Genomic DNA, 21,872 nt, shown 5'->3' on the forward strand with positions numbered 1-21,872 from the left:
ACCAACAAAAAACACACCCACAAGAACCAAAAACCATTCATGTTATGTTGTACGATATTGTTGGTACAATAAAAAAACAGAGGTGTAGGTAACTGAGTGGTGACATGAATGAATTCTTTTCCATAATTATATCCAGTGCAGGTAAAAGTGATTAGTTAATGGACTTAAAAAGTTTAAACCGTCCTCTTCCCAAAACAAAGGAATAGAAGAAATTAGTCTACAAAAATTGAGAAATACGTGGCTAAGTTCAACAACAGTAGAGGAAAAAAAGGAATTAGGCTTGCGAAATGCAAGGGAATGCCGGTCTCACATGGCAGAGGTCAGGCATAAAGGCTAAGTTTTTTGTGAATGGAGGTATGTGCATACACTTGCTTTACTCAAACTCCTCTTTTATTTTCGGCTGCTATGCGATTCTATAGATCTTATCATCATGAAACATGCCGTCTCTAATTTGTATTAGGATTGTCACTCAAATGCATTTTAAGGAGGGAATTAGATTAATCATTAAATACGAGCTATAGACTTCTCAGATCTGAGATCGTTGTTCAGTTTTCTTTTGGTTTATACAAATGCTTAGTCGTTGATTAATTGATGGAAGAAGACCATCGTTTCTAACAGAGCCCACCTGTCGCCCCCTTCTCCTCCCGTCTCGCTCTCCCTATATTTACATACCATGAATAAGAAACTGTGGAGCTTCATTGCAGAATATACAGTTCATTGAAGTAGCTGTACGAAATTCAAATTAGACGGGTAGGTAGTGTCAGTCTAGATTTTTTATTGCAGATTTCGAGCTGCCCACTTCTAATTTATGGGGAGTTTACTGGAGAATATGGAATGGCACAAACATCTATCATCATGTCCAACATAACATTATTATTTTTAGATGATTTCTAATGGCAAGCGAATGGCTTGAGGTAATCTTGGAGGCAGTCTCTGAGATATTTGTGCACACAGAGCATAGGGAGGATGAAATGAATCATTTTTCGTGATTCTGCAATCCTGTAACTAAATACCCACTTAGAATTGATAAAGTTTTCAGTTTTCAGTATTCAATTGATAAAATTTTGAGTATTCTTTCTCTTGTTCCATTTTATTTTAGTAGAGATGTTTGATGAGTAGAGGCCCAAGGGCTGTTACGCCATGAGATATCACGTAAGCTATCACCGTTAGAGCTCACTTACCACGGTAGTTCGTTTGGATTGGGTTTTTCTGTAGTTCAGATGAATTAGAAGGGACTTGCTTTAATCGGGGCCATAGATTTTTATTTTTAATTTTCAAGTATCTCGATGTCAAGTTGACTCACAGAGCCAAATACAAATCCAACACCGGGGTTGTAAATGAAGAAGACAAAGGTAAAATGAGATTGTTCAGATTTCAATCTACGCAGTACAACAAGGAGGCAAATGAAAAGGCAAGCCTGAATGAGACTATTTTGATTCCCAAAAAGGAATCTTTTTCGCCTAATCCATGTGTTGTCCGAATTTTTAAGCTCCCTGCATTTGGGTATTGAGATTGTCTTTTACCGAATGGGCTTTACAGGTATGGAACTGAAAGATCTGGATTATAGCCATTCATATTTACTGAGACGCGCATATGTAAGAGAGTAGTAAATAAGACTAGACGATAGATGTTGGGTCAAAGCTGAATATTAGCCGTGGGCTATGGAGATGGGCCTTTTTAAGGAAAATGTCAAAAACTATGTCTCTGCTTTGTGTAACAACGATCGGATATAATCGTTTTCTTAGGGATAGAGAGAGAGAGATTTTGTTTCGTCGTAAGACGAGGACATACAAAAACTCATCGACCTCTAGAAATTAGGAGGTAAACATGGCACAAGCTTAACTAGTAGGTTAGATGAGGATTGGGCATGATGAGGATGCATGGCCAGAGGTCATTTTTGGGCAAATAATTATTGCTTACAACCCTCGACAAGAAGGTTTCAGTTTTCAATTTTTTTTTTTAATAAATGAATTGAGCAGGAGGTAAGTACCGTGCAATGTTCTGGTGTAATACTGAAAAGTGCTTTAACATTTGCATAACAATAGAATGGATTCTTGAGCAACCTATAAAAAGGCAAATGAGGTTATAATACACAATGGGTATAGAGCCAGAATTGTGTGGAAAACAGATCTTGCCTAGCTGATGTAAGAGATATCCACCATATCTCTAGCAGTTCTATCGTAGGAGAGGAAAACGTTGTAAGCAACAGTTACTCTCATTGATTTTGGTAAGATTTCAAAGGACATTGATGGCTTAAATGGGATAAGAATAATATTATGGAGATGTTTGCTACTTGAAACAAATAAAATAAGAAAACAGATATCCAATTAACTTGTTAACATTACAGAGAGATCTTCTCTGCCCTTGTGGAATAGAAATGATGCAACCATCCAGTGAAACACAGTTCAACTTATAGATAATTAAGAGTAGTTCATCTCAGTTATTCTTTTTCCATATAATCAAATCTCAGCTTATTGACCTTTGAGAGTTTAAGTTCAAATATCTGCATCAAACATCCCTAGCACCCTTGGTAAGCATTTTATGGCTTTAGTTCCTACTCAGCCTTATGTCATCTTGCAGTTTTCTATAGTATTATTAATTTATTACATAGGTAGATTACAGAATTGGGAAACAAGTAAAATAAAGAAGACTATTAATTTGAAACACAAAATTCATAACATATTTTGGCTGAAATACTGTGAGTTTGTATCCATGGTCTCTTAATTCTGTTGTACGAGACATGCCTTCTTTATCCTTTGGATGATATCATAATTCACACAAAGAGTTTGGTTCTATAGTTATTTCTTTAGGTGATTATGATATTGCCCTAGTGTCATTAGAATTCCTATCTCTGATGAGAATTACCATTTTTCGTTACCAGTTCTGTAATATTATCTTTTATTCATATTTTCTGAAGATGCACTTGCTGGTATACACGAGTTTGGTGCAAAGATAAAATGAAGAATTTATCAAATTTCAATAGAATGTCCTGTCACTTACGGTATATGCACATTACCACTTTAGTTTGTCAGTCATTTTTCCAACTTATTTGTAGTAAAGCATGTCCTTTGGTTGTGTACCTACCACTCGAGTATTGATAATGTTTGGGTTATTAGATCTTTAAAGTCTTGCATTGCAATAGAATGCAACTGCGATGTGTCTAGTAAATAGCTCATATCTTTAAGTAAACCTAAGATCACTTCCATACATTATACATCAGTGTTAATGAAAAGCTACCATCCAGGTGGTGGTGTTATTTCTCATTATGAATTCTCTATCTAGTTACTCACCTTTCCCATTAATGCTTTTCTATGTTTCAATTCCCAAATTAAAGCTTCTTTGTCTGAGTTCCTTATCAAAATAGACCAAGTGAGGCATTTGGAGAAACACTTCCAATTTTCTTTGCGTACAGAATTACATGAAAGTTAATAATGATGTTTGCACAAAGCTAATTAGCCTTTTGGATTTGATTTGGGGGTGGTTTGTGCAGAATCCTTAGGCAATCCGACAGAGGACATTGAAGGGCGAGTTTGGCTTCATTTTCTGGATGTGTTGATGGTCTGTAGAAGATTGATGGGGTTGGATCTCCCATGCTATATGCCTATTTATGGTCGTCCCTCATCTGGGTTCACTCTTTATTGACCTTTCCACACGTCTGCTTCCTGCCGCACTCATACCGGGTACACTTCCGCCATTCTTGCGCCATAATGATTGCTGAAAATTTCTGCGGACCTTCTCTGCCAACACACTCTCTACATCCCACCGCACTGGTACCTGGTACACTGGGCCCTTGGTTTTGACATTTAGCCACCCTAGTTTCCGCTGACGCATAGACAGTACCCGCTGCTAAATCACCGCTGACACATGCCACGCTCTCTTATTTGCCTGATACAATAGTTGCTCCCTGACAACTCTGAACAAACTCGATACTATTTCGCACAACTGGAAGCACGCTTGGTCTGCCAATAATGATTTCCTATACTATCATGTGCTTTTAGTAACTAGAGGTACTAGGATAAAGTCATGATCTTTTATTGGTTTTTCACTATTTCACTTCAGTGCTCCTATGGTTTCGCACATTATTGGTGTCCACTTATAAGTGCCCCCTCTTGTATGGAACGCCATGTGTACCTCGACCAATTTCGTGCAATATCTTAGGTGAGATCTTTTATCTAACATGTGACTGTTTGCGTGCCTGTTTTTATTATTTTGCGACTATAGCTTCTGGTTCTTAATGGTTGTCATGTTTTCTTGTACATTGTTCATCTTTGCTGGTACTTCTCGGCATGACATAGTATTCATATCACTATACCTGAGCTAGTGGTGGTTGTACTTAGTCACTTTTGTTTTATTACACGCTCTACGATGACACCTAAAAAAAGAAAAGGGAGAACCAACCCCATCACTCCTCTACAGACCATCGACACATTCAGAAAATGAAGCCAAACTCGCCCTTCAATGTCCTTCGTCGGATCGCTAGAGGATTCTACAAAAACCACCCCCAAATCAAATCCAAAAGGTAAACCCAAAAAAACACCACCAATATAATTTCTCTTACAATCTCTAAACAAATATCTCTTCTTTTGCACAGGATGGAGGGAAAGACGGTGCTGATGGCCAGTGTGGCGACGAGAATCGGTGAGGCAACAACCCACCTATTTGCGGCGCACGAAGCAACTAACCAAAAATGCCAAAATCCAAAAATCCAAAAATTGCTAAAACTAACCAAAAAAATTCAAAAAACATCTAAAAATATCAAAAAATTCCACAAATAGCCCAAAGCATTCAAAAGGGGGTCATAATTGCCAAACATGGCCGTAAAAGCCTGAAACATTAACAACACCCCAAAATTTCCTGCCTCACTTTAGCCCAATTAGGCTCTACAAGAGGACATTCGATATTTGAACCCCACATGCCTTGTTAATATTAAGAAGCAGCGTAGTAATGTCTTGAAACATTTCGCAGGACTTTGGAAAATCTGGCACAATGCAGATAGTGCAAGAGGTCCCCCTGTTTCCTTCTCTTGTCAAGAGCAACAATTCCCCATGGCTCATTAGTCTTATTTAAGTTGTAGTGGCCACAATTAGTCTAGCCCCCTTCAACAAATATATCAATGCTATCTCGAAAGCTCAGATATCCGTCGGACTCTTTCATCCTCATACAGCTGGGGGCACAAAATAAGTAAGCGTAAGCGTGAGAGCTTGGCTCCCCCCTCTAGCGCCTTTTTAGGTCCAAGCACCTCTTTCAGGCCCTTTCTAGCACCTATTTAGGCCCAAAGCGCCTTTTTAGGCCCCTCAAATGCCTTTTTCAAAGCCCAAGTGTCCTTTTTGGACCCCTCCAGTGCCTTTTTAGGCCCCTCTAGTGCCTTTTTCAAGGCCCAAGTGTCCTCTTTGGACCCCTCTAGCGCCTTTTTAGGCCCCTCTAGCGCCTTTTTCAAGGCCCAAGTGTCCTTTTGGACCCTTCCAATGCCTTTTTAGGCCCGAAGTGACTTTTTTGGCCTAAACGCCTTTTTGTAGGCCCAAGGCGCCTTTTTCAAGGCCCATCAAATGCCTTTGTAGGCCCAAACGCCTTTTTCAGGCCCCCAAAGTGCCTTTTTAGGCCCAAACGCCTTTTTCAAGGCCTTATTTCGACCTTTTCAGGTTCCCGAGATGCCTTTATAGGCCCAAATGCCTTTTTCAAGCCCTCGAAGTGCCTTTTTAGGCCCAAACGCCTTTTTCAAGGCCCTATTTTGACCTTTTCAGGCCCTTGAGATGCCTTTTTAGGCTCAAATGCCTTTTTCAGGCCCCCAAAGTGCCTTTTCAGGTCCAAACACCTTTTTCAAGGCCCTATTTTGGCCTTTTTAGGCTCCCAAGACATCTTTTTAGGCCTAAACGCCTTTTTCAATGCCCTATTTTGGCCTTTTCAAGGCCCTTCTTGACCTCTTTTGGCCATCACAAGCCTTGCATAGGTCCCAATGCCTTTTCCAAGCCTCGTAAGCATTCGTCTCGTCACACACCTAGAGAAACACCCCCACCTTTTGCCTTATTATTGTCTGTCACGATTGTTAATCTACACAAACATTCTCGCCTACGAGTCACAGTTACCCTTACTCTACATATTGTATTGTTCCCACTTTTACAAGAGTCAAACTGTTCCATTATTTATCACAAAAACACAAAAAATTCAAATTTATATCAAACATCCTAAAAACATTTAAATATTCGACAAAAACACAAAAACATCCATATATATTCCATAAAATCCCAAAAACAAAACATGACATTGCATTACAAACAACATCCCTTGTCCCTTTGATTGCCACAACAACAAGCACACACTTTTTATTCTCCGATAGCAACAACATTACATTTAACCAATGTCTGGTAGATTATTTATTTTGACCTCCCTAGGGGAGATGACAAGACAGGGTGTCCAATCAATGGCGTTCCTTCAGACCCAGCTCCTGACGAAGAAGCCCCTATTGTCAATCCTCTACGTATCCACACCACATCCATGGGAATCAGAAACCTACCACCACGCAACTGTGTATTTAATAGTTGTACAAATTCTCTATCTATGAACTGTGACTCTTGCCAGTCCTCATTCGGGAATGCTTGATAATAATGTCCCATCCAATAAGCGGCTTCCTAATGTACCTTTGCCGTTTGGTGCATTTCCACGAATACATTCTCTACCAACTTGGTTACCCACTTGTGCAGTGATCGCTCGTTGGGCCACATCTCGCTCTTGCTGCATTTGATTAGTTGCCATTCGCCAATGCTCCACGTTCGCTCTTGTCTCACCCAAACGCTGCTGCATTTGCCTCACCTTCCCCTCACTCAACGCTAACTGCTCCTGCAACTTCAATGCTAAAGAATTTGCCTTCGCAATCGCTTCTCTAAAGGACTTCGACTGCGATTGCAATAACACCAGTTCATTCTGTGCACTCTCTAAACCCACTTGCGCCATCTTTAGCGATTCCTGAAACCGTTGAGCCTGTGACTGCTCTGCATGCATCCCTGCATCATTTCCCTTTGCACGCAATTGCTCCACACGCAGTTTTGCTTCTAGTGATTGCACTCGTGCCCGCTCCGTATTCACCACCGCTTGGAGCCATCTTGCTTCCATTTGCACTCTGTCTTCCCGCGGTTTCTCCGTCAATCCCAGCAGAAACTTGACTTCCTGTTCAACATTCTCTGCTCGGGCTCTCTCCATAGCCAACATTCTCCGCAATTCTTCCACATCATTTGATGATTGGTTTCCACCCCCCACCTCTAGCCATGATTCCTCCACATTTACACCGCTCACTTCCCCTCCCGTTGATCCTTGTCCTGCAATTCCAAGGCTAATCAACCGACCTGCTCCACTCATCCCCTCACCCGCACTAACGTCTCCTACATCCCTTGGAGCCTTTTCCATAAATTGTTCAGGAGATTTTATCTCCCCCACATCCTCCTCTACTCTAGACATATTCTTTGTCATCTCAGGCGGACTATTCTCTGCTTGCATCATCTACTCATCGTTATCTAATACGACTTGCAACACCTGTTACGCTGCAGTCCTCGACAACATCATTAATGCTGACAAGGGCATTTCTTCTGCCCCGATCCTTGCATCTTCAGGTTGTGCCAACCCCTGTCTCGCCTGACTTGATTCACCTTGCCGTTTGGGTTGATACGCCAGCTCCTTCGAGGTTCGCCGAATGCACTTTTGCCCTTCGCCTTTGCGTAGTCCACCTTCCCTGGCTAGCATCACCCTCCTGCTGCGACTGATCTGGTGAGCTTGACATGCTTTCACTTACACACTGTCTCAGCCTTCTCAATCAATCCAATGACCACGTTTTACTCTTCACCTTGCTTCGTTCTATTCCCATGCTATATGCCTATTTATGGTTGTCCCTCACCTGGGTTCACTCTTTATTGACCTTCCCACACATCTGCTTCCCGCCGCACTCGTACTGGGTACACTTCCGCCATTCCTGCGCCATAATGACAGTCGAAAATTTCTACTGACCTTCTCTGCCAACACACTTTGCATCTTGCCGCACTGGTACCTGGTACACTTGGCCCTTGGTTTTGACATTCAACCACCTTAATTTTCGCCGACGCATAGATAGTACTCGTTGCTAAATCACCGCCGACACATGCCACACTCTCTTATTCGCCTGATACGATAGTTGCTCCCTGACAACTCTGAACAAACTCGATACTATTTCGCATAATTGGAAGCATGCGTGCTTTGCCAATAATGATTTCCTATACTATCATGTGCTTTTAGTGCCTTGATGATGTACTTGACTAGAGGTGCCAGGATAAAGTCATGATCTTTTATTGGTGTTTCACTATTTCACTTCAGTGCTCCTATGGTTTCGCACATTATTGGTGTCCACTTATAAGTGTATCCTCTTGTATGGAACGCTATTTGTACCTCGATCAATTTTGTGCGATATCTTAGGTGAGATCTTTTATCTGACATGTGACTGTTTGCGTGCCTATTTTTATTATTTTGCAGCTATAGCTTCTGGTTCTTAATGGTTGTCATGTTTTCTTGTACATTGTTCATCTTTGCTGGTACTTCTCGGCGTGACATAGTATTCATATCACTATAGCTGAGCTAGTGGTGGTTGTACTTAGTCACTTTTGTTTTATTACACGCTCTGGGATTACAATTAGTTTACATCTCTTTAAAAAAGTGACAGTTAGTTGCATTCATTTAGTTTGCATATTCATCTTGGTTCTTTGCAAACAAACGGTTGGCACATAAATTAGGATACAATTCACACATGTTAGTTAACAACTTCACGACTGGTTATGAAAAAGTGGACAACAACATCATCACCATCATGATGAGTTTCTAGCACTTCAATATCATGGACTTTGTCTCTTCACAATATCCACACTAGCGTTACACTTCATGGGATGTGGCTTTCGAATCTCAGACAATTCTTGTGGCTATCAAGTTGCACCACATCATCTGCTGCCTTGCATGGCTTTCGAATCTCAAACAATCTCGTTTCACCGCATTCCATCTCCTCTGGTTCGCTACACTGTCTTTTCCCACCTCCCTCTCCTTTCTTTTTCATCCATTCATTTCTTGACTTTTGAACCTCAAAAGTTGGCACTCCACATCATAGCCTTCGAATCTTAGACAATTTCATTTCCTTCCATTTTTCACCTTCACTCACCCTCCATGTGTCACGTCCCATTTTATCACATTTCCACTCCTTTCATCCCATCCTCGCATTTGGCCATTTCATTCCATTTCTTTATTTCATATCATCCCATCATATATTAGTTTGGTCATTAACTGTTTCATTCCATTTCATTCCATCGTCTGTCATTTTGTTCCTTAGACATTCCATTCCCTTTTTCATCACCCATTTCATTTCATTTCTTTACCTCTCATGTTATCACATCTCATTTCATCTCATCACATTTCATTTCATCTCATCACCCATTTCATTTCATTTCTTTAACTCTCATGTTATCACATCTCATCACATTTAATTTCATTTCATCACCCATTTCATTTCATTTCTTTACCTCTCATGTTATCACATCTTATTTCATCTCATTACATTTTATTTCATTTCATTTCTCATTTCATTTCATTTTATTACATATCATGTTATCACATCTCATTACATTTTCATCCCAAAAATACTGTCGCTAGGTCCTTACAGGATGCATCCTTCCTTGTCCTTGACCTTGCCTTGTCAATATCTAGTTATCCCGATCTCTTTGGCAAAAGGTTCCTTTATCATGAATTTATTCTTTCTTTTGATATTGGGTTTTTGTGTATTTTATTCGAGTGAGTCATTTCCAAGTGATTTGGGTTGTTCCCTCCTTACGGTCGCCACGATCTTTTATATCATCGTGTGCTGCGAATGGAGCAATTCGAGCGCAAGGTTTTGATCAGGTCTTTTTCATCTTCTTTTCTGCTTGTGAGTCAGTCGGATATGACCCTTGCATAGTCCAAACATGTGATCACTTGTGGTTACATGGTGCACTTGGGAAATATCGTTTGTTTGTGGGTCACCCAATATCATTTCCACTCTAATTCTTTCGGGATTCATGTGTGATGCTGGGGCAATCCTTGCATCTTTGTTTCGCGTCAGTCCTGTGTAATATTGGTACAAAGGCCTTGATGTTCTTAGTAACCTTGGCATATCCCCAATATTCCTATATCAAAATAAGTGCTCAACTACATGGTGGTGCTCCCCTTTGGAACACCCACACGCTCAAGCTTCAATGGATTACTTCACACTCCCATCTTATCCAAGCATCCCATCCTATCAAAACATCCCATCCTATCGAAGCATCCCATCCAATCAGTCCTACAATCATGATCTAACAGTTTTATCCATATCACAATCATATCTCCTATCAATCCCATGGTATCCAATCCTATATCAATCATCATAATAGCTACTACATCAATCATAATCATAGCTCCTTCATCGATCATTATCATAGCTCCTGCATCAATCATAATCTTAGTCATCACCAATCATAAATCCTCGAATCATAATCTCCCCAAATATCCCATCTTCCAAATCACTTCCCTAGGTTCAATTTAGAAACCCAATCACCCTCCCTTGTCCCCCTGTTGATAATGTTCTTAACCATTGGTTATCCTTGCGCACAAGGTTTTCCTTTGTATCATTCTCCCATAGTTAGCGTGTGCGCTTTCTTGAACCCCCTCTTTTAACCACTTTCAGCCCTCTTGCTTGACCTAGATTCTTGTACCTTTCAAGAAGCTGTTGAGCTTCACCTTCTCTCCCCGCCCCCTTCTTGAGGGGGCATTGTATAGTCCATTCTCTCCTCTTCTACTCAAGACTGGGGCAACCATGTTGCTTTCAAAGTTTTTTTCGTGTCGTCTATCTTCAAACTTCTTTGAAATAGTATTGCTCTAACACTATCTCAAAGAGGGGCAAAATGTAGACACCTAAATTTGATCACATCACTTAAGTAATCCTGTTTAGTCATCTCCGAAGGCATCATTAATGAAGTATTTAATATTTAATTAATCTATTGTCATCCCTTAATTAATTTAGTTAATCAATTATAGCCCAAATGATAAAATCAAATGACAAATACAAAGTCTAATTATCAATTAAATCCCTATTCTCATATTAAATTAAATAAATGCATAAAACTATTTAATTTAATCCCAAAAATCCCCCTTGATCTAATAAATAATTTCAAATCAATTTCCAACCCCTAACTATACCCAAATCCCTACCATTAGGTAAATCCAACCCATTGACCCATGCTAACCTCGCTTAACCAACTAATTAACCTACCTCATAAATGCTAGCCCACTTGCATCCCTCTAACATGCCACTAGCACCCTAATGCCCTCCTAAGCTAAGTCTAATACCTTTCTTAAGCATGTGCACAACTTTAACCAAGGGTTAAGAAAGTCTTAAGCCAAACCAAAGTCAAAGTTCTATCCTTAAAGTCTTGCATTCTTATTCAAGAGCCTTAAAGGCTCTTACATGACTTAAAGGCTCTTTAAAGACTTTTTACACCTATTTCCACACTCAACCTCCCTTTTCCTCTCTCATAACTCCCTCTGGCCATTTATCTTGACCCTCTTCCCTATCCAATCCCCTTCTGACACTTGTCACAAGCCCAGAGCTTTGAAGAAGGACAATCCATGTGCTCTCTTCTCCTTGCATCCTAGCTCTCCTTAACCGATTCCCCTTCCTTGCATCTTTACCCTCCATCTCACTACCCCTTGGCTTATAAATGAAACCCTCTCCCTTCACAAATATCATCCACTTCTATGCTAATGTTATAATGCTATTTTGAGAGCGTAAGGACTATCAAAATACCATCATAATGGCAAAATCCATCCACAAATCTATTTTGAGTCATATCCTCTATTGAAGATTGAGCAACGTCATTGAGCACAATCCCCTTATGACACTTGTCACAAGGCTAGAGCTTTGAAGAAGCACAATCCATGTGCTCTCTTCTCCTTGCATCCTAGCTCTCCTTAACCAATTCCTCTTCCTTGCATCCTTACCTTCCATTTCACTACCCCTTAGCTTATAAATGAAACCCTCTCCCTTCACAAATATCATCCACTTCTATGCTAATGTTATAATGCTATTTTGAGAGCTTAAGGACTATCAAAATACTATCATAATGGCAAAATCCATCCACAAATCCATTTTGAGTCATATCCTCCATTGAAGATTGAGCAACGTCATTGAGCACACATCCCATCTTTTAGACACATCTACGCATCAAAGGGAAGATTACTTGGTTTAAGAGTTTTGCATGTTCTTAGGCTACTTTGGTACTTTAATTCTCTTTCGTTCAATCATATATGTGAGTTAAATCTATTGTTTTGATTGTTTTGGTTATTCATTGTATTGCTTTAAGCACTAGTTTTACAGCTCTACATTTTGGCACGCCCAGTGGGACCAACCCACAACCACAAGGTGAAATTATTTATTAATTTTTTATTAAAAAAATAAATTAAAAAAATCTCTTTAATGCCACGCCAAGGGATCCAAAAGAATTAACCTAAAGTTTTACTAAGTTTGCTAAACATTTTAAAAAAAAAAAGTAAGAATGTATAACATACACATCAAACACATAGTAGCGGAAGCAATAACATGTAATCATCAACAAACATACATAACAGGTTACATTCCTTAAGGATCCTAAGACGTTGAGTCACATTTATATTTAATTTATTCTAAGTCTAACAACTACCACATCCACCTGAAAGAATAATAAAGTCCAATGTCCATAATATACATTTGTTCCGAATGCCTCTTGGCAAATTAATTTGGAATGCTCAATCATCCACTGTACATGTCACAGGGTATGAAAGGCTTAAAAGAATATACATATGTAAAAATAAAGATACATCATCCTCAAATCCATGATACAAAGTACAGTAAAATAAATGAAATCCTCCACCATACATGATACATCCATACATCCATAATGATAAAACATCTATCATAAAATCTAACCATCCATCATAATAATCCAAAAACATAGTGAAGGTAAATGCCAACCAAGAAAGCTCCAGCCACGGTGACTATGGATGGATCTCGATGGTAAGAGTAAAAAGCACTACCACCCGACTGCGTGGAACTTAAATGGTCCACTCCCACCGCGCTGAGGATATAGTCTCAAGTCCCAAATAGGATATCAAACTACATAATCACAAGTACTCTCTAAGTCTGGGAAATCCTAAAAGTATACTAACTCAAAAGTTCCAACATAGATAGACATCTAGACCCAGAGGCACCACACAGACACGTAGGAAACCTGCTATGCAAGCAGGAAAGTGTCATCACATGAATCACATTGGAAGTTACCCGAGCAATCCCTCAGGAATCTCGGGTCCCCAGTAATCTTGCGGCCACTAGTATCCTCTCGTACTGACGAGGCATACTATGGAATGCAAGGTCACAACCAAGCGTTCTCTCTACCCCATCCTAGTCTGTACTAGCACTTCAAGGCATGGGAGAGAACATACAATTATCTTATTAGGTTCATTTAAGTTAGTATTTAGGTGAGATGTTTTCACTTATTAGAACAACTTACAATGAGTCATCCCCAGAGCCACTTCGGGTCTCCCGTCCCTCATTGCAAGCCACTTCCTGACACTACACATAGATAACCTACCCTAGGATCATGAAATCACAAAACACACAATATCACCTCAGCCCTATACAAGCGACTGGAAAGCATCAAATGATAATCATAACGATCACAACAACTCTCTATCAGCAACTGAAGGCATCAATGATAAGTCACAATATCTAATGGTTCTCCAACGAGCAACCAACAAGTATCCCAAATAATAAATCATAATACTGATTGAAGACTCCAGAATGGTCAAGTGAAAACATGTCACAACATGACATCATCAAGAACAAATCACTTTAAAACACCTCAGCTTCACACAAGGAGATTGGAAAGCAATAACAAACAGTAAATACATCCATCATAAAGCACTCCATCACATTACCATGGTCGGGTTAAGAAAGATCGAGACCAAATCATCACAACATCACATTCACAACCCCGAGCCTCTGGTAAACGTCCTACACTGGTCAATATCTAATCAACCCCAAAGAACCCCAAAGCATAGACAGTACAAATAGAACAATATATTTTCATAGTTCACCCTTTTCACTTCACCCATTCTTATTCTAAATAGTTTTTGCAAATTATCCCTATTGATTTAAGTAAATTCTTCCCCAAGATAACCAGTGAGTAATAATTTATTCATATTATTAAATAATATCTGTCGATTTCCAAATAGAATAATTTACAAATTATTAAGATTATTCCTTTATTAATCTTAGTTAAATAAAATTTTAACTAAATTAATTAATACTTGCATATCTTTAACAACAAAAAAAAAAAACATTTTAATATTATTTAATTGTTTATTGATTAAATAAAAATACTTATTAATTATAAAAATACTAAATTTTAATAAAGTTTATTAATAAAATCCATTAATAAAAATTAATTGAATTTAAAATATAATTAAAATTTTATTGTTAAATTAAATAATACAACAAGCATATTATAACAATTGATATTAATTAAAATAATAATTATAAATTAATATCTAAAAAAAACAAAACTATTAACAATGTTAATAATTAAAACATCATAATAATAAAAATGAATCATGATACATGTACGAGTCTTTTTTTATAAAAAAAAAGCCAAGCGATTTACAAATCGCTGACTGTCGTATCGCAGCGCAGGCTGCCTCGTAGTCGGCCTGCTATACTTATATTAAGTTTGGGAGGGGGTGCGTGGGATAACCCCCACCCATTATTAATTGATTTTTATTATTGTTTTTTTTTTAAAATTTATATAATGTGAAACAGTTAAAACGTTGATATTTAATTAATCAAAATTTATAATTATATAAAAACAAAATTAATTAAATAACTCTCATTTTAAATCACGAAATTACATCATTTGATGCATTCAGAGGGTACTTAACTCAGATACTTGTCCTAATTATCAATTAGGACAATTGGCTAAAGGGTTTAGGATTTGGACTTAAGAGTTTATCTCCCCTCTCTTACCATTGAGATAATGCCATAGGGTACGCTCATCCTGGCAATTCAAGGAAGTCGATACCCGGTACCTGCAACCTGCATAAAATCCACGCATGTACAAACACAATATTCTAAGCTAAACAAACAATGGCAGGAAGTGGTGCATCGTGTAGATCCCGACTAGCAGGTGACTACGACTCCTTTCCTTAACCACATCAGAAACACCGTACATAAAGAAAACAAACACGCACACCATACACATGCAGTATGGGGTAAGTATCCATAAGAAAGCACATGTGATAATAAACCATCTAACTAATCATCATCGATAACTGAAAACATTGAATAATCATCATACATGCATGAAATATAGAGTACCAAGTAATCTCATCGTATAATAAACTGAGTGTAAAACAGTATTTGATAATCTGAAAGTAATGCTACTAAACATCAAGTATAAAACTGGCCTAAAAGAGTTTGGCAAAGATAACTGAAATGCGACTTAGGGGCAAGCACTACATCCACCCCCCCTAGACTTAGGCTTACTCCTGGAAGCCTGCAACAATAGAAAAGCTAAGGACTCACTGTGTGGGTCCCATTGGACCCTTTCCCCCTGTAGGAGGATATGACTCCACTGAGTACACTCTCTGGGCTCTACCCATGTCACCAACTGTAGGTTCTGAAGCTGCGGGTCCCTGGCCTGAGAACTGTGGTTTGCTTTGAGCGCAATGAGATGATTTGTGTCCATGTTGTCCACATGTGAAACACTCTCCATCGAAGCTCCTCTGAACTCTAGGTGCACTAGACTGCTGAAAACTACCCCCACTAGGATAAGACTGAACACTCTGAGATGGCCGATCATACTGGTTGGGCTTGTTGCGATGAGCCTTGTGATAGTTCCTAGCATTGGAACCATCACCACCATTCTGTGCTGGAGGATAAGTACCTTCCTGCCGCTGATTACCCCCAGAAGGAGGTTTCCTAATGCCACTTGCTCCCTGACCACCCTTCGATCCTGATGCTGAAAGTGCTCCTACAAAACCCCTATGTCCTAAGTTCACACTCTACTCTACAAAGACGGCTCGATGTACCGCATCCTTGAGGGTTTTAGGTTCAAACACCTTAACACCCCCAATTAAACGGTTGTTCAAACCTCTAATGAAATGTTGTGCCAACTGTGCTGGGTTGTCACTGAATCCTGAAAAGGGCATGAGCTCAAAGAACTTGCGCTCATACTCTATAACGGTCATAGTGTACTGTCTCAAGTTATGGAACTCATCTGCTCTATGCTGCTTCCATTCCTCTGGTAGGAATCGCTCACGGAAGCTCTCTAAGAATAGCTCCCATGTGACACTGTTCATGGTTAAGCCCAACTTCTTTTCCTCGATTGTCCACCAAGTGGCTCCAAAGAACTCTAAGTTGGTGATAGCAAACCTTGCTTTGACATTACTGTCAAAGTCCTGCATAGCAAAAATCCTGTCAAGGGCAATAAGCCACTGCTCAGCTACATATCCAGAACCCTGCCCATTAAAGGGCTTGACCTTGGACCTTTGAAGGTCCTTCATCTGTGAAGATACAATGGATCTATGTCGATCCCTCAGAGGGCTCCTAGACCTAGGTCTATGCTCATGTCCTGCCCGATGTGCTCTATCCTGATCATGAACAGGAGGTAGGCGATCAATGATGGTTCGCATCATTTGCCTCATGTCAACCTCCTCCGAGTCAGCATGCTCCTCTCTATGGTTCTCTTCCTGATGCTCACTGACATGCTCATCCCTATTCTCTTCCTGATTAAGGTCTTCGTGGACAGACTCATGGACACTGATAGCTCTACCTCGTCCACGGCCCCTACCACGACCTCTAATGGAAGACCTCGTCCCAGATACCATCCTGCAATAATATCCAAGACACAAGATGCTATAATAACCATGAAACATCCTACTGAAACACATAGATAAAAGACACATGTTTTGCAAACAAGATAGTTTCAATTTTCAGTTTACCTATAATTTCAGTTTAACTATAATTTCAGTTTTGAAGTCTAATTGTTGAAGTATGAAAAATATGCAACTAATAGTTTACATCATGTTTCAGTTCAACTAGTTTCAAGTTTCAGTTTGAAAGAGATACACATAATAGTTTAAAGTTTTTGTTCTTGTTCAACTAGTTAACACTAGTGGCGTTCCAATATACCCAGAGCTCCCAATGTAGAAACTCGGGTTCTGATACCATATGTAACGCCCCGCCAAGGGATCCAAAAGAATTAACCTAAAGTTTTACTAAGTTTGCTAAACAATTTTTTTTTTTAAAAAGTAAGAATGTATAACATACACATCAAACACATAGTAGCGGAAGCAATAACATGTAATCATCAACAAACATACATAACAGGTTACATTCCTTAAAGATTCCAAGACGTTGAGTCACATTTATATTTAATTTATTCTAAGTCTAACAACTACCACATCCACCTGAAAGAATAATAAAGTTCAATGTCCATAATATACATTTGTTCCGAATGCCTCTTGGCAAATTAATTTGGAATGCTCAATCATCCACTGTACATGTCACAGGGTATGAAAGGCTTAAAAGAATATACATATGTAAAAATAAAGATACATCATCCTCAAATCCATGATACAAAGTACAGTAAAATAAATGAAATCCTCCACCATACATGATACATCCATACATCCACATAGAATCTAACCATCCATCATAATAATCCAAAAACATAGTGAAGGTAAATGCCAACCAAGAAAGCTCCAGCCACGGCGACTACGGATGGATCTCGATGGTAAGAGTAAAAAGCACTACCACCCGACCGCGTGGAACCTAAATGGTCCACTCCCACCGTGTTGAGGAGATAGTCTCAAGTCCCAAATAGGATATCAAACCACATAATCACAAGTACTCTCTAAGTCTGGGAAATCCTAAAAGTATACTAACTCAAAGGTTCCAACATAGATAGACATCTAGACCTAGAGGCACCACACAGACACGTAGGAAACCTGTTATGCAAGCAGGAAAGTGTCATCACATGAATCACATTGGAAGTTACCCGAGCAATCCCTCAGGAATCTCGGGTCCCCAGTAATCTTGCGGCCACTAGTATCCTCTCGTACTGACGAGGCATACTATGGAATGCAAGGTCACAACCAAGCGTTCTCTCTACCCCATCCTAGTCTGTACTAGCACTTCAAGGCATGGGAGAGAACATACAGTTATCTTATTAAGTTCATTTAAGTCAGTATTTAGGTGAGATGTTTTCACTTATTAAAACAAACAACTTACAATGAGTCATCCCCAGAGCCACTTCGGGTCTCCTATCCCTTATTGCAAGCCACTTCTCGACACTACACATAGATAACCTACCCTAGGCTCATGAAATCACAAAACACACAATATCACCTCAGCCCTATACAAGCGACTGGAAAGCATCAAATGATAATCATAATGATCACAACAGTTCTCTATCAGCAACTGAAGGCATCAATGATAAGTCACAATATCTAATGGTTCTCCAACGAGCAACCAACAAGTATCCCAAATAATAGATCATAATATTGATTGAAGACTCCAGAATGGTCAAGTGAAAACATGTCACAACATGACATCATCAAGAACAAATCACTTTAAAACACCTCAGCTTCACACAAGGAGACTGGAAAGCAATAACAAACAGTAAATACATCCATCATAAAGCACTCCATCACATTACCATGGTCGGGTTAAGAAAGATCGAGACCAAATCATCACAACATCACATTCACAACCCCGAGCCTCTGGTAAACGTCCTACATTGGTCAATATCTAATCAACCCCAAAGAACCCCAAAGCATAGACAGTACAAATAGAACAATATATTTTCATAGTTCACCCTTTTCACTTAACCCATTCTTATTCTAAATAGTTTTTGCAAATTATCCCTATTGATTTAAGTAAATTCTTCCCCAAGATAACCAGTGAGTAATAATTTATTCATATTATTAAATAATATCTGTCGATTTCCAAATAGAATAATTTACAAATTATTAAGATCATTCCTTTATTAATCTTAGTTAAATAAAATTTTAACTAAATTAATTAATACTTGCATATCTTTAACAACAAAAAAAAACAATTTAATATTATTTAATTGTTTATTGATTAAATAAAAATACTTATTAATTATAAAAATACTAAATTTTAATAAAGTTTATTAATAAAATCCATTAATAAAAATTAATTAAATATAAAATATAATTAAAAGTTTATTGTTAAATTAAATAATACAACAAGCATATTATAACAATTGATATTAATTAAAATAATAATTATAAATTAATATCTAAGAAAAAACAAAACTATTAACAATGTTAATAATTAAAACATCATAATAATAAAAATGAATCATGATACACGTACGAGTCTTTTTTTTATTAAAAAAAAAATGCCAAGCGATTTACAAATCGCTGACTGCCGTATCGCAGCGCAAGCTGCTGTCGCAGTCGGCTTGCTATACTTATATTAAGTTTGGGAGGGGGTGCGTGGGATAGCCCCCACCCATTATTAATTCATTTTTATTATTGTTTTTTTAAAAATTTATATAATGTGAAACAGTTAAAACGTTGATATTTAATTAATCAAAATTTATAATTATATAAAAACAAAATTAATTAAATAGCTCTCTTTTTATATATATATATATATTTATTTATTTTTTAAAATTTGATCACCATATTATTCTGATAGAGGAAATATTGCCAACTAACCAAATTTTCAATTTAGAATTTCTTTTTTTTAAAAATTCGAACCCTTCCCAATTTAAATCCTACTTATACAAAAGTTAATTGACAAGCATCTGATAAATTCCAACATTGAAATGTTTAAACTTTCATCACAGAGAATCTACAGGCACAAAGAAGACAGGAAGTAGGAAAATTGCGTAAATAAATCAGTGATCACAAGACCCTACCTGATCCTGATGTTGATATGAAAACTCCAAAAAACTATGAGAGAATTCGCTCCTCTGAAAAACTTTCCTAGAATACTCCTTCTGAAATTTGCTACCAAAAGATGTCTCCACAAAATTCCTTTCTCCCCCAAATTCTCGGTCCAAATTCGTGTCCCTCAAAAATGAACCCCCAAAGTTGTGATAAGGAGTTTTCTCTTCAAATCGGAGCACTAATTGTGCGTTCACCCGAGAGGACTTCTTGCTCAACTGAGTTAACTCTTAAATTAACTTGTATTTATCTTTGCTTTATCTCTTAATGCACATTAAATGAATTATTAAATAACTCAATTTAGTTTTCCCTCTTGACTTCTATTTTAATCTTTATTACTTTTGAACCCATCCGCACTTTATGAAACAACATTATAATTTTCTCTTATTTTATCTTTTTAATTAATTTCTTTTATATTTTCAACTCATGCTCGCATCATGAAATCTAACAACTTTTTTAATTAATATATTTTCACTTTTTAATTTATTTTAGAATCTTGATTGATAGAATATTTAATTAACTTAAATAACAATAATATTTAGCATTTATTTAAAAATGAACTCTAAATATATTATTATTAAATTAAATAAATATTATCACGTTCTAAATTTATCTTTAAACTTTTATCTCCAAATTTAATTCTTTTATTTAATTAATTTCTCAATTAATTAAATATGAAAATGTCATAATAATTTTTCATTAAATTAAATCATTAATTAATCTTTTTAATTAGACTTAATTAATAGAAAACACATCAAGGACTCATAAGGCAACGTACAAAAACCCATTATAGAAAAACACATACTAAATCAAACAAAAGGGTTATAATCACGAAATTACATCATTTGATGCATTCAGAGTGTACTTAACTCAGATACTTGTCCTAATTATCAATTAGGACAATTGGCTAAAGGGTTTAGGATTTGGACTTAAGAGTTTATCTCCCCTCTCTTACCATTGAGATAATGCCATAGGGTACGCTCATCCTGGCAATTCAGGGAAGTCGATACCCGGTACCTGCAACTTGCATAAAATCCACACATGTACAAACACAATAATACTAAGCTAAACAGACAATGGCAGGAAGTGGTGTATCGTGTAGATCCCGACTAGCAGGTGACTACGACTCCCTTCCTTAACCACATCAGAAACACCATACATAAAGAAAACAAACACGCACACCATACACATGCAGTATGGGGTAAGTATCCATAAGAAAACACATGTGATAATAAACCATCTAACTAATCATCATCGATAACTGAAAACATTGAATAATCATCATACATGCATGAAATATAGAGTACCAAGTAATTTCATCGTATAATAAACTGAGTGTAAAACAATATTTGATAATCTGAAAGTAATGCTACTAAACATCAAGTATAAAACTGACCTAAAAGAGTTTGGCAAAGATAACTGAAATGCGACTTAGGGGCAGGCACTACAATCTCACCTTCTCTTTTCCTTGTATTTTCTTTATATTGCAAATTTTCTCCAAAAAAAAAAAATTTTTTTTTTTTTTCTGTTACACCTTTTTTTGTGAAAATTTTCTAAAAATATGTATATTCATATATATATATATATATATATATATATATATATATATATATATATATATATATATATATATATATATATATATATATATATGTATTTTAACAAACAAAAAAAAAAATTCAAAAAAGTGTAAAAATACGTGCTTGTCTTTTGGGGTGGCGCAGATTTTAGCCCCCAAAATTTTTTCAATTTCTTGCAAGCACCACCCAGACCCAACTGGTGGCCACCACAATGCTGCTCCTAGTCATCGCATTCGCGCGGCCCTCCCTACCTTCTCTGTTCGCGGC

General features: G+C 37.7%; 1 protein-coding gene across 6 annotated transcripts in view; it reads left to right on the forward strand.

Moving 5' to 3' along the window:
• The first annotated feature begins 249 nt into the window (after nucleotides 1–249).
• LOC149532804 (increased DNA methylation 2-like) overlaps nucleotides 250–21,872 on the forward strand; it is a 69,085-nt gene continuing 47,462 nt past the window's right edge. For 4 of the 6 annotated variants that reach the window (XM_089807716.1, XM_089807719.1, XM_089807714.1 and 1 more), the window contains exon 1: nucleotides 250–354. The gene's annotated coding sequence lies outside the window, so the exon portion shown is untranslated. Of the gene's footprint in view, nucleotides 355–537; nucleotides 751–3,957; nucleotides 4,159–21,872 lie in introns of those variants that run through there. The other 2 variants (XM_089807717.1, XM_089807718.1) reach the window with 2 other exon arrangements.

Source organism: Cupressus sempervirens, chromosome 10 (genome assembly GCF_028749045.1).
Source record: "Cupressus sempervirens isolate cs-2001-9-10 chromosome 10, ASM2874904v1, whole genome shotgun sequence".
Lineage (NCBI taxonomy): Eukaryota > Viridiplantae > Streptophyta > Pinopsida > Cupressales > Cupressaceae > Cupressus > Cupressus sempervirens.